The sequence below is a fragment of the Terrapene carolina genome, unplaced genomic scaffold, assembly GCF_002925995.2.
Source record: "Terrapene carolina triunguis isolate 2854851 unplaced genomic scaffold, T_m_triunguis-2.0 Scaffold88, whole genome shotgun sequence".
NCBI lineage: Eukaryota > Metazoa > Chordata > Testudines > Emydidae > Terrapene > Terrapene triunguis.
In genome coordinates, this window is record NW_020664439.1 from 36,371,058 (window position 1) to 36,385,237 (window position 14,180).

Below are 14,180 nucleotides of genomic sequence, written 5' to 3' on the forward strand. Positions count from 1 at the left end.
GCAGGGGGCCGTGACGGGCCAGGCGGGGACTTGCTGGGCGCTGAGGACGGCCCCAGGCGGGGCAGCTGCCCGACGGACAGCGGGCTGCCGAGCGCGTCGGGCCGGCGCAGCGGGTCCCTCCCTTCGCCCGCCCCCCGTTCGCCGCCCGCCTCTCTTCTCTCGCCGCTGATTTTTTCCACAGTAGCTGCTACTCCAGACTGTATGGTAGTGTGGGCTGGTCGCAAGTCCCCATGTGGTCCCGACATCATTGACATGGCGGAATCCCCCTGCGAGCTCTCCTGGTAGCCCCCGCCGCCCGCCGGGCTCTCACCGGACTGCCTGCCGAGGACGGGCTCGCCGCGCCCGGGCCGCTCCCCCCGCCCCCGTTTCAGCCCCTGCGAAGGTAAGGCGGCGTCCCTGGCCCGGCCGCGGAGCGGGGCAGCCCCCCGGCGGGGCTCACGCCGAGTCCCCGCGGCTGCAGCAGCCGGGAGTTGGGGCAGCACAAGCGGAGCCCCCGGGGTTAGTCTGCGGCTCCCCCCCCACCCACCCGTTTTGTTTCGGTGGGGAAGGGCCGAGGCAGGGCGGGGGTGGGCGCGCCGCGCACCCCGCTTCTCGGAGCCGGGGGCTTGCAAGGAGCACGGGAAGCGGCAGCACTTTGTAGAAAGTTTCCCCCATTTGCCGGTGCCGGGAGGAGAGTCAAGCCAGCTTGGTCCTCGTGCTCCCCCCCCCTGGATTTATGCACCCCCTTATCCCTCTGACCCCCCCACCATAGGGCTCGTGTAACGCCCCCCTCCTCCACAGCATCCCGGGGGGAATAGACACAGCCGGGACCATCTCTGCTCTTGGGGCGGCCCCCCTGTAACCACACGTTGCAGTGCAGAGCGGCGGGGGGGTGTGTGGTTTTTTTTTTTTTTTTGAGGGGGAGGGAACGGGGCTCCAGGGTGGAAAGTGGGAATTTTACAGCCCTGGGGGTGGTGGCCGAAATGCTGACGCCTCCTTTCGAGCAGGCTGGTGGCAGGACTCGGCCCGGGGAGGGGAAGCAGCAGTTTGTTTGGGGGCCGGGAGACACTCCATCAGAGCCTAGTAATCCAGAGAGGCTCCGCGGAGCGCTGCCGGACTCAGCCTGGCCTTTCCCTGCCCCCTCCGCATCACCGCGCCAGCCCGCACTCCCTGCCCCGTCTCCTCTCCTCGGCTCCCCCACCGCCTCCTCCTCGCTCCTTTCTTTGATAGTCATCCTGCAATGGCAATCTGAGCCGGAATGGAAAATCGGCTTTAAACTTGGAAGAGGTTTTTGTGTGTGTGTGTGGGGGGGAGCCTCCCTCCTCCCCAGCCTCTGGCTCCCTGCAGGAGGAGCTGTGTGTGTGAGATTAGATGGGAGGTTGGAAGTCTGTGCCCTGAGGCTGGGTTTGGGAGCAGGAGGCGATGGGTGCGGGGGGGAGAGAGAACCTCCGCTCTGCGGCCAGCACGTACTGTCTGGCCCCTCTGCCCGGCTTGGGGAATGTCACCCGGGTGAAGAAGCCAAGGCTCCTCCTCGTTGCACCAGCAGAGTCTCCAGCTATCTACAAACTCTTTCCAAAATGTCTGGATCCAGGGGGCACGTTGGAGAAAAAGAGAGCGAGAGACAGACAGACCGACCCAGGCAACATCCTCCCCCTCCCGAGCCTCCCTCCCAGAACCCCTCCTTTGCTGACACCACTTTGTAAAGAAAAAATCCTGGAAACTTTATTTCTTCTGCCAGACACCTTTAAAAATGGCACGTTACCAGGAGAAAGAGCTTGAAAAATATCATTTCTTTAAAGTTTATCCTCTTTCAAACTCAGCTTAGCTCTTTCCCCCTCACTCCTCTCAAATATTTCGTTTATATACTAAGGTTTTGGCTAAGGTTGTGTGGTCTGGAGTTTGAAGTAAGGAGCAATGCATCCCACCCATATTCTTTAGAATTTTTTAAAAAATTGTTACACATAGGCTTAATAATAATAATAAATATAACTTGCATTTTTAATAGCACCTTCCCTCTGAGGATCTGTAATCACTTTAAGGAGGTAGGGCAGCACTATTTCTATTTCATAGATGGGGAAACGGAGGCTTAAGGTCCCACAGAGAATCAGTGCCATAGTTGGGAACAGATTTCAGGTTTCCTGGTTCCCGTGCCTTCATCATATTCGTTCTACCCTCTAACTCAGGGGTCGGCAACCTTTGAGAAGTGGTGTGCCGAGTCTTCATTTATTCACTCTAATTTAAGGTTTCGCGTGCCAGTAATACATTTTAACGTTTTTAGAAGGTCTCTTTCTATAAGTCTATAATAGATAACTAAACTATTGTATGTAAAATAAATAAGGCTTTTAAAATGTTTAAGAAGCTTCATTTAAAATTAAATTAAAATGCAGAGCCCCCCCAGACTGGTGGCCAGGACCCGGGCAGTGTGAGTGCCACTGAAAATCAGCTCGTGTGCCGCCTTCGGCACCTGTGCCATAGGTTGCCTACCCCTGCTCTAACTGTTTACCTTGCTGAGAAGCCTAGTGTAGACCACAGTTAGATAATGTTGTTTAAAAGGTGTTAAACACTGTCTACACTAGAGTTTAACAACATGTTAGCTATTATGCTTTTGAACGTGACCTATTTTCCTAGTCTAGACATGGGCAGAGTACTGGCTGGACAGCCTCCCTGGTAAGAGACATGCTATCCCTATCCTCATCCCCCATATCCCACAGGAGTCAGCTGGGTCGGTAAGATGGATGACTCCTTCTCCTATTAGTGGTAGCATTCTGCGTCCCTCACCCACTCCTTTCTTACCACCTGCGTGTCTCTGGGCAATAATAGAGGACCTAGTTAGGGAAGTATGCTGTTGTTGCCACCACAAGAGGAAGATATTTCTTGGCAGCATGCCCAGGGTCATTCAGGCTATGAAGTGCTCTTTCCTTATACCCTGTTCTCAGTGGAGTCTTACACAGAAGCAACCTGTCACTGCCCTTCTCCCAGTTTCTTCCAATATCTGCTCTGCCAGTCATCAGTCTCAAGGGCTCCGTGTTTTGGTGGTTACATCTCAGAGCCTAATATGACACAGGGTTCTACTGGCCCCAAAGTGCACTGTGTCATTCATTCTAGTTTGGTATGGTTTGAGTAGCTTATGCTCTTAATGTAGCCCAAGGCGGGGAAGCTGAATCAGTTCCCATTTTTGAAGTGGCTCTGCTCATGTGGGTTCATTTGAGGTCATTGCTGGGACATTGGTGAGATTTTTCATACTGTTATCCTACCCACTACCTGGCCAGATAAATGAAGAATGTCAGCTTCCAAAACAGACTGTTATAACTGAGTATGTAGTTTACATATACTCAATAATGACAAATATATTTTGGATGGGAAGCTTGAGGTTGTGTCTGTGGGAAGCTTGCAGTTTGAAACTATCTTTTCAATAATGCTGTCTGTTAATTAAATTTTTAATTGGAAGTGATTGTACTCCGGCTCCCAGTTTCATGAAAACTCTTCAGGATATGGTAGTAGTAACCACCTAGAAGTCAGAATATATCAGAAAGTTCGTGCACATAAATTTTTCATCAGATGTAAATTACATTAATCTGCTCACTTTGTCTTCCATCAGCACCCCTAAGGAAAGGGATGGGGAGTCTGGACTTGTGTAAATTTAACCCCCTAAATTTACACAAGTAAATATATGAAGAGTGTGTGTGCGTGTGTGAGAGTGAGGGACAGTTCATTTGTGAACTGTTTGGGGTTTTTTTGCCCAAAAATTTAGGGCCCAATTCTGCAAAAACTTACACGTGAGTCAAGTTTTCAGTATGAGTAAATGGTTTCAGTATTGGAACCTTACTTTTAAATTCTAAAATGTATATTATTACAAAAAGTAGCACACAACTGAATACAGCAAATGACTTTGTTCAGCCAAAATTATCTTTGTCTCTCAATCCATTTAACCACCTCTCCCACCCAAGCAAAAGCCTGAGAAAAGAGATTGACCTTTGAGATCAGTACAAGGGCCGGCAAACTCAGAATCTGTCAGACTACCAGGCAAATTAATTCCAGAGTCAAGGACCCTCCACAAAGAATGGTTTGGTATCAGGCCATTAAATCTGGGGACTTGTGTGCCTCTGTAGCTCATAACTGTGTGGTGAAACATACTGCAAGTCAGCAAGACTGAAATTTTCATTGCTGCTGTATAAGCTGACGTGGAGCTGAAGGATTTCTCAAATCAGCAGTTAACTTGCTTAGTTGATCTTCCCTGCACTACCAAGATACAGCTCTTGAGCAACAGGGAATCCTTTTAAACAAGAATATCAGAAGTAGGGTTGTTTATGACTATGGTTTAGTGTCACCGTGTGATCTGCCCCTGGAGACAGAAGGTATGTGGGAAGTGGGAAGTTCTTCAAACAACAAAGTGGAAATAGGAGCCAATAGATACACAACGGTAACAGGCCATCTACAGGCAGGAATGTTTGTGAATTTGAAAATAGATAACTCCTTAAACAGTTTTCCAGTTGAGATGTGTGTGTTATAGCATTTTAATAATCAGTTCTAAACATATCCTCCCTCAGCATAATGGACTCTTTATTGGATTACAAATATCCAGGAAAAAAGATAATTTAAACTTATCTGGAATTTGTAACAGCACACTGGAGAGATTAATCTCCTTTGAGAGCATGCTGTTACATATGCTAAATCTGTGCCCATAATCTGGACGCAAGACCATAGCATTATCAGTATGTTCACTAGAAGATAAGTACAATCACTCTAAACTTCAGTTTTGCACAAAAAAGCCTGTAGAGTTTCTTAATGATATGGCATTGAAGGACAATTTAAGTTTCCTTTCCTTGTGAAAGGATAAATTGCCATCACACACAGTACTAAAAAGTTTAAAGGTTAAAATATACCACTTTTTGAGTGACACACTTTCTGTGTTTAAACTAATTAATAATCTTGTTACAAATAAACTGTACTGTAGATAGAAGGTAATTCACCCCTTCGGTATCTTCTAAGTAAACAAAAGTTGAAAACAAGATCTGCATCTGTAACATAAAAACAGCAAAATGTCAATTTTAACAAAGTATAATACGAGTCCTTTTCCAACAAAAATGTATTATAATACATTCAATACGATATTCTCAAAAAAACAGCATTTTCTGTCAATATACTTTTGTCAGAGCTGTAAAAGTCACAGAAACTGCATACATAGATGTACATTTTGGAATAAGTATAGCACTTTAATAATATAACACTCAAGTAGACTATTGTTGTAATTTAATGACAAAAAGCCAAACTTTGAATTTGGTACTTACTCAACTCTGTTCAGGTCTATTTATAAACTGAAGTCAATGGGAATTTGCCCAAGATAATGACTGAGTAAGGGCAATAGGATTTGGTCCCAGAAGTGTATATTGTAAATGTTTTTGTGATAGATTTCGGTAAAATATAGCTAGAATTATCTTTATGAAGGACTTAGAATGAAAGTTAAAAGGATCCTTAATTTAAGATGCTGATATTTTAACTATATCATATTTAACTATATATATTTAATAACTATGTGGTAAGTTTATAAAAGAATTAGAGCAAATTAAAATACTTTGCAACTTCTTAAAATTACCTATTAGTATATTGTTGTTAGTATTTACTTGCATGTAAAATATTCTTTGTGCAAATCATGGCAATTAAATGGGGGATGTAAGACACATCCTGCTAAATACAGTTGGCTAAATTTTGCCCTTATATGTATGTGTTGTTCCCAGTGAAGTATTTGAGGACAAAAATTGACTCTTGCAGCTTTCTGATGTATGTGAAATTTGGTATGCTGCATATCTTATTTGTGTTAAAAGTACATGTGAGCTATTGAAACTTAAACACACTTTCCCCCTTGTCTACTGAATTATAATCAAATAAGCTAGAAACAGGACTGGAGAAGATTATAGATTTTCTATGATCACTAATTTTTCTGTTAAGTTATATCCTACAATCTGTTATGAAACTCACAAGCGGTTGACAAATAATGTACCTTTGTATTTGTCAGCTGTTAGCTGCATAAAAATACATGTTATAGTTACTGTATAGAAAGTATTCCCTATTTGCCTTTCTGAGTAATACTGACTTATAGCGGCATGCAGTTATTGGTGAATGATGGTTACCATTTGGTATAATCTTCCATTTACTAAACTGAAATCATTACAATGCCATCTTATCAGAGTGACTTACCAAACATAAATCTAACATTATGAATAATAACTGTTGCTTTTTTTCTTTGGAGAAAGCAAACAATGCAGCTAATATTGACATCCACTATCCAGGCACCTCCTATTGCATTTGAGCCGGATTCATCAATGGTGTAATTTTGTTGACTTCAGTGGAGTAATGCCAACAATTAATTTAAATGTTTCACTTTGCATTTTTGCTCATCATAAAAGATGAACATGGGAATTCTCTGGAATTTATAGGCTATATGACTCCTTGCTTTCTCTACTCTGTGATTTAAGTTTTAGGATGTAGTTGTTCCCTTGCTAAAGAGTATATAACTTTCCTCTCCTTATGGTTATATGACATAAAGCTGCTTTACATAGGAGTATATGGAATTTTTTTGGAATGGTCTATCTAACACTTAGTTTGAACACGGGTATTAGACTCTCAGGGAAGGATGAATTATAAACAAGGAGTATGTTTTGTCTCTAAAAATGTGCTTTATGCTTTCGGAAGTATGCTTCATGAAGCATATTTTGAAAAGATAAGTGAGAGAAATGGCTCTCTATGCCTAGAAGCTCGAATGTCATGGAACAGTCTCCCTCATCCCTGTAATCTAGTCAGCAAAAATTCAGACACATCCCACTTAATGAGTTTTTAGCCAGTTTTGTCAGGGCCTGGCATAGGAGTGGTAACTTTACTATAGTAACTTTTTTTAGTCCTCCCCTCCTGCTTCCTGTAATGAAGCACTAATATTCAGTTACATTATAGAACAAAGCAAATTCCACATCTGTTGATCTCCACGTTTTTGTAGTATTGGTTAGTTAAGCTGAGACCTGCTTTAAGGTGTGATGGTAGAGCTCCTGACCCTGGAAGCAGAAGCTGAATTAGAATGGATAGGTTTGATTTGTTTTGGGATTCCATCTCATTGATCCATATTTAGTGCTTGATTGCTTAGCTACTTGCACCCATGCTCATGTATTATGATGCCATTGTCAGGAAAGTACATGCCTGTTTTATGACAAAAGATGAGTGTCAGAGGGCAGCCTGGATAACGTGGTAAGTAACTTCACTTGTAGGAAGTTTGGTCTCTGGCCTGGGTGCCTCATTAGTGTCACGTGCCTCTTGAGTGTTATTTATCAGTGTAGAGTAATAGAACAAGAAAGGAAAGGAAGATAATGCCTTAAAGTATCCATGAAAGCTGTAAATAGATTTCCTGTTAGGCAGTATCCAGGAAATCAAATAATGTGAGGTGTCTAAACATACGTGAGCAAAGAAAAATGCTTTCAGGAATTCTAGTTTAGAGCACACAGATGTAATAGCATCTACATACAGGGTCAGATCAATAGAGCAAAGATGACAGAGCCCAAAACACAAAGGTTCTGGATTTCAGACTTGTGTGCGTAAAGTTAGACGCCCAAATAACTGTCTTAGATACGTATCTAACAATGTAAGTAGTAAGTTTGAAAATCAAGCCTGAATTGTGCATTTGCACTTGGAAGTGAGGATTGCTGCTAAGTCTCATGATTTTGGGTGTCTTTTCTTAAACCTTGAGTTCCCGAAATCTTGTTGTTGTTTGAGAATCTCAGCTTTCATTTCAATGAAAAAAAAAAAGTTTGAAAATGTGAACCCCAAAGACTCCCAAATCAGAAGGCAGATAAAAAGAACCCAGTGTTTGTTTGTTTTGTTTTTTAAATCTCATGATTTTTTTTTTAAGCCAAACTCATGATTTTGTATGGCATGACTTGTGACTTTTGAATGTTTGGACTTGGCAATACTGAAAAAAACCAGCAGTAGGGGATTATCCTTGATTAGACCCATTATTCTCTGCTTGGTACTAGTTTATGTAGTGAAAAAGATACAAAGCACATAGTGGTTCTGTGAACTTACACATCACCTCTGAATTTAACCCAGTAAGTTACACAGTGATAAGTAGGTCTAACGGGGTCCAGGTTGGTATAATTTATGTGCCATAGGGCTGGGAGAATTTTTGTAAACTGCACCAACTGCACTCTCCCTCGGCTGTCGCAGGTCTGTCTGCAGTTCGGGCCGCTTCAGCGGCTGTGGGCTCCTTTCCATCCACCCCCTGGCCCCATCACTGGCAGGCAGCCGACTAGCTGAGAGGGGTGGTGGTGGGGAATAAATCTGGTACTGTCAAGGCTCGGGGAGGGGCACTGCGGTCTGGAGTTGGGGGAAAAGCATCTCTCCCCGCCGCAGCCCTGAGCGCTTGCGTGGCGCTTAATAGGCAGCTGTGCGGTTGCAAAGCTTAGAGGGAACTTAGGTGTTGACATATGTTCACAAAAAACCTGTGTAATTTCCTGCATGGGCAGTCGGCTACAGTCATGTTGTGTATGAGCCACTGAGCCCTTCCTGGTGTTCTCACATTGTAAGAGTTATTCCTGAGGGCATTCTGTGCCAAAAAATTAAAACTTCTGTGCACAATATTTTAAAATTCTGCAAAATTCTGCAAATTTTATTTGTCAAATAAATGTGGAGGCTGTAGCATGGCATTGGAGAGCACAGACCACTGGAGAGATCACTAGGAGATCACTGTGCATCCCTCACCCCGTCCCACCCGGGATACAGACTCAGCAGTGTGGCTGCACACAACCCTGGCATAGTGCAAGGACCGGGCCTGCCCCAGAAACATCCCAGGGCCCTGCCCCTCTGTGCCAAGTGCACCAGGTGTGGGCAGGCAGGCTCAACAAGGCAGGATCCAAGTGTGGAGGGGCTTAGTGTGGGGGGATTCTGTGTGGGGCAATCTGGGTGCGGGCAGCTCAGTGGGGGAATCTGGATACGCGAGGGATCTGGATGCACACGGGCTTGTTGGGGGGTTCTGGGTGCAATGATAATTGGACTCTGGGGGGGGTCTAGGTGAAGGTGGTTGGGACTAAGCAGGGGTGGTCCAGGTGCAGGGGGAGAGGGGCTCATGGGGGGGGGTTCTGAGTGTGGGGGAGTGAGGCTCGTGGGAGGATCTGGGTATGAGGGGGTCTGGATGCATGGGGGTTGGGTGGATGAGGGAGCAGCTCCCTGTACAGGGATACCTCCCCCTGCAGTTGAGGAGTGATGGGTGTAGGAAGTGTGTGTGTGTGTGGGGGGGGGGGGGCAGCAGGGGAGTTTGCAGAGCTTCCTACAACTAGGGGAGAAATCTGGGGGTGGGTCTGACCCGGTCCTGGATGCTGTGCAGGGAAGAGGAAGTGCTGTCCTCCCTAGCCCAGCTGGGACTAACAGCTGAGCCTGGCGCAGGGTAGGAGCCACCAGCCGGGTCTTCCCCAGTCCCACCCTCTGCCCCACAGTGATTTACCTCTCTGCCAGCTGCCCTGGGCACTCAAAACATACTGCTGTTGTGGCTTCCCTTTGCTTCCCTGTCAGAAGGTAATTTTTCTGTGGGGAAGCAAAGAAATTTGCAGGGACTACAAATTCTGTGCATGCACAGTGGTACAGAGTTCCCCCAGAAGTAAAGAATGGTCCTGAGTATGTCAGCGGCTTGTGCCACTTTTGATATGGGTCTGGGGGAGAACTAGCTTCCTGTTTGACAGTGTGGTTGGGTAGCCAAAACACCCATGGTTGATTGTGTTCCGTACACCTCATATAATGTATTCTGGATGCACAATTAATAGTTTGCATCTAGCAAATTAAGTTTAGGTTCAAAATTCAGTTCCATGAATGGAGATACTATGGTGGTGGGTGCTATAGAAAACCTTAAGTAAGCAGGTAGCTAGAGGACAACTTTTAAGAAAGGAATTATAGTTGATGATTTGTGTTACTGTACGGTATGTCTGCTCATTGAACAGGTTGATGTTTTTTATACATTCCTCCTTTGACCTTCAAAACCCCTTCTGGATGTGTGGAGGGGATGAGGAGGTTTCTACAAGTCCTTGCTGGCACCCAGAGAATTTTCCCTCCATTCACTTTTTCCATTTAGTTCTCCCACATTTAGTTTGTTACCTACTTGAGGCAGAAACTGTGTCTTCTCTTTGATTGGACAGTAACTTGTACAACTGGAGTTGTAGATTTGATTGCCATACAAATAATAATAATAATAAAAACACCCTGTGTTATGTTCAAATTGTGGTGGTGTTTTTTTAGCACAGACGTGCTAGACACACTTCCTTCTGGAGCTTATGAATTTGCCAGAGATGTCTTCATTGACTGACCTAAAGCTCTTCCTCCTCCCTCCCACGGGTGTAGGGATGAATGAACTGTCAGTACAGAGGGATGGGGCTATTTACCAACTGCCTACAGTGTTAGTGGCTTTTGAGGTGGTATATCTGGCCAAGGCTATGACAGTCATGGCCCCTGACTGCCAGCGAAACTGTGCCGGGGCAGGGAAGACTGGCGGGGTACTTCCCTACCAGATTTAGAAAGAGCTACTTTCCAGTGTGGTCCCACCACGCCAGTGGAGGAATTGTTTCCTTTCATAGTCATTGCCTCTTGGCTGAATTGCCTTCCCACACCCCCATAATGTTTTTTGCTTTATAGAGGGCACGGCATTACCTATTGTGGGTCTCTGACATCTAATTATTTTTTATAATTGGGGTGGAAATACTGAAACCTTTCCAAGTGAATACATTTCAATAAGTAGAGTGATTGCAGTGTGAAGAGTTGGGTAACTAATGTGGCATGATAGTTCAAAATAAATTGGAACTTTCTGACACTGTGGACGGGTTAAGCTATAGCAAGGGCTGAAATTACTGACTAATGTTATCTTGTATCATAAAAACAGAAGCTTGGAATGCACTTTGAACCAAGTTTGTTGTTTCAGCTAAAAATAAATTTGTATGACAGTATATGATAGTATAACATGCTCATTCTTTTGTAGCAATTCTATAGGAACAGTTGCATTGCCAGATGGAACCTGATTTACTTTTTACTGTGTTTGCTTACTGAACGTTCCTCAGCTTGGATAGTGAAACTATATTGGTCTATTTCAGTCAGTTGCTATTCAATTTAACTTAGCAGGTGCTAACACAATGTTGATGTGTCTGGGTTTCCAACACTTCAAGGGAATACTTATTTCTATAGTTTATTTTAAACCCCCTCTTTCCAGTCACATAAAATTAATGAAAGTCTTTCTATTCAAATTAGATTTTGTAAAATAATTTTTAAGCAAAACCTGTTGGGCCTGAAAATGCTACTTTAATTCACCGTACCATAGTTAAGTGTGGTTGGGCTGGAAGGCTGTTGCTTTAACAAAGGTGAGAAATTTGTTCCTATTCAATTGCAGCTAGTGTAGGATGACAACAAGTTTTTCAAATGCCGGTTTCCACTGAGTCATCTCTTGAGTTCAGTAACGGGGCACTGCTAGCTGTTGTCAAGTATTCTGCATTGGCAGATTGACTAGGGAACTTGTTGTAAGGGCTACCTTGAAGAGGACTGTTGCAAGCGTTATTTTGTAATGGTGGAAAGTGTTTGTCTGAAAATACTGTATCTCAAAGCAAAATGCATTAAAGGAAGTAACTGTTTATCTTATTCTATATTAAAAAACAAAGCATTCTTCCTTCTGCTAATGAGATGTTTCCATCTGTGGGACCATCATGTGTTTCAGTGGATTGCTCCATCTAGCTTATTCATTAATCAAGCACACATCTGATAGAGTTGTTCTTTTTCCATGTACAGTCAACCGAAAGAGCAGCTGTTCAGTCATCTTTACTATGCAGTGATACTATTATTTATTATTTGTTTTATGGTAGCACCTAGAGACCCTAGGCAGCCTCAGAGACCCAGTCTTCTAAGGATTCAAGAAAAAAGGGGCCCTCTCCTGAAGAGCTAATGATCTAATGACTGTACTAACTGAGATTTTTTTTTAAAAAAAAACCATGCATTTAAATAGGCCAGCTCTATGCAGATATAGCTGTTTTAGATTTATATCTTATTTATAAAAAGAAAAAAATACAAATGTCAAAAGTGCCTGCTGGCCATTTACCTAGACATAATCAATTGATAAGTTTCCAATAGGCATCAGTTAGAAGTAGGGCTTGAAGAGAGATTTGCAAGTGGGGCAGTGGTTTTTCTGATTAATTTGCCGAGGGTATTCCTTGCATAAGGAGCAGCATAGAAGAAAGTGATATTGCTTGTGGGACAAGTGAACAAACTGATATGGAAGCTGGCATCCTTGGTAGAGTGGGGGGCAGGGGATGCTTCACAAGTGGATAAATAGGAAGGAGCTAAGTTGTAAAGACCAGAAACTTGCACGTGATCCTGTGGGGATTTTGGGGATGAGGGGGAGAGCAGGGGAGAACAATGTGGTCAGAATGACTAGACAAGATAATCTTCACAGTGTTTTGAATGGACCTGAAGGGAGTGAGTTGGGTGTTAGGGAGAGTTAAGTGGAGAAGGTTTCAGTAGTTGGGTTTTACTAATAGGAGACAGCAGATGATGGGTTTCTGAATAGCAGTGTTAGCTGTTTGGACAAATGGAAAATGATGTATTTTGGAGATCTTATAGAGGGGAAAAAACAGCAAAATTCGGATATGGCCTAGATGTGTGGGTCAAGATGGAGGTTGGAGACAGGACACCCAGGTTTTGCTCTGGGGGCAGGGAGGTGCATAGTGTTGCCGACAGCGAGGGAGAGTGGGGAAATGAGGAGTTAAACTTATGTCTGAAATTAAACTTCAAAGTACAAATTTCAGGAGGTGTTGTCAGAAGGGGACTCTGAAATGCTTTACACTGAGTTTGTAGAGCTGAACATCTTTTTTTGTTTTTTCCCCCCTTTAAATAAGTGACATTTATTTAGAAGAAAGAAGAGGCATCAGAGCCACAAAGAGGGTACTGTTACAAGAACAGTTTAAAGAAAAAATGAGATCTTAAATCTTGTGCAGTGCAAAATGATTTGTTAATTTAAGTGAGTGCTCCACTAAGGAGAATCAACTTTTTATGCTCTACTTCTGCATGTTTTCAGCTGTCTTTGGAAAAATACAAGCCTGTTTTCTGTTGGAAGACAAGAAATACAGTAGATGTCCTGGACATAAAGACAAGGATTAATTTTGTCAGTTTAAAAATTGAATATATTGCCATTTAGATTCGTTACAGTATATCTCATTGTGCCAAAACAGTGGAAATTCTTGATCTAGATTATTATAGGTGCTCCGGTAGTCTCAGTAATTCATTTTTATCTACTCTGAGGATCAGAGCACAACAGAATTTTCTGAGAATTGTCCATGTGCTTATGAGTCTTCCTGCTCTGATGCTGGAACAGCTGTTACCTGTGTCACTTCCTTGCACAATGCTTGATTTAACATCCTTAGGCTATGTTTGTCAATAAAGTAAAAGAGCAAATAAAAAAGGTGCTTCATATCAGCTGAATCTCAGTAGAGAGCAACTTATATGTCAAAAATAAAGTGACTGCTGTTTTCATATTTATGTGGACTCTAGATGTGTTGTGTTAACGTTCAGGAAACATCACAGTGGATCTGTAATGTCGCAAGTCATAGAAGTTATCAAGACTATTTCCTAGCATTCCACCATTGCATCCTCACCCCAAATTCTGGATTCTTTCAGAACAGAAATCGGCACTGTACCTCCCATGAATGTCAGGACTGGTAGCTGTCTTAGGGTATGTCTACACTACGAGAGTAGTTCGATTTTAGTTAAATCGAATATGTGCAATCGATATTAGAAAGTCGAACGTGTGTGTCTACACTAAGGACAGTAATTCGACTTTGTCAGTCCACACTACCAGGGAAAGCGTCGACATTGGAAGCAGTGCACTGTGGGCAGCTATCCCACAGTTCCCGCAGTCCCCGCTGCCCAGTGGAATTCTGGGTCGAGCCCCCAATGGCTTCTGGGTAAAAAATTGTGGCGAGGGTGCTTTTGGGTAACTGTCGTCATCCGTCAGTCACTACCGCCCTGCCTCCCTCCCTGAAAGCGCCGGCGGGAAATCAGTTCGCGCACTTTTTGATCAGTGACAGCGCGGACGCCACAGCACTGCGATCATGGATCCCGCTGCGACCATCGCTGCAGTTGTGGCCGTTCTCAACGCCTCGCACCTTATCATACACCTTTCCCAGAGGCAGATGCAGAGAAAT

General features: G+C 43.8%; 1 protein-coding gene across 1 annotated transcript in view; it reads left to right on the forward strand.

Moving 5' to 3' along the window:
• Window positions 1-300: 300 nt before the first annotated feature.
• FNDC3B (fibronectin type III domain containing 3B) overlaps window positions 301-14,180 on the forward strand; it is a 390,987-nt gene continuing 377,107 nt past the window's right edge. The window contains exon 1 of the mRNA XM_026650044.2: window positions 301-382. The gene's annotated coding sequence lies outside the window, so the exon portion shown is untranslated. The remainder of the gene's footprint in view (window positions 383-14,180) is intronic.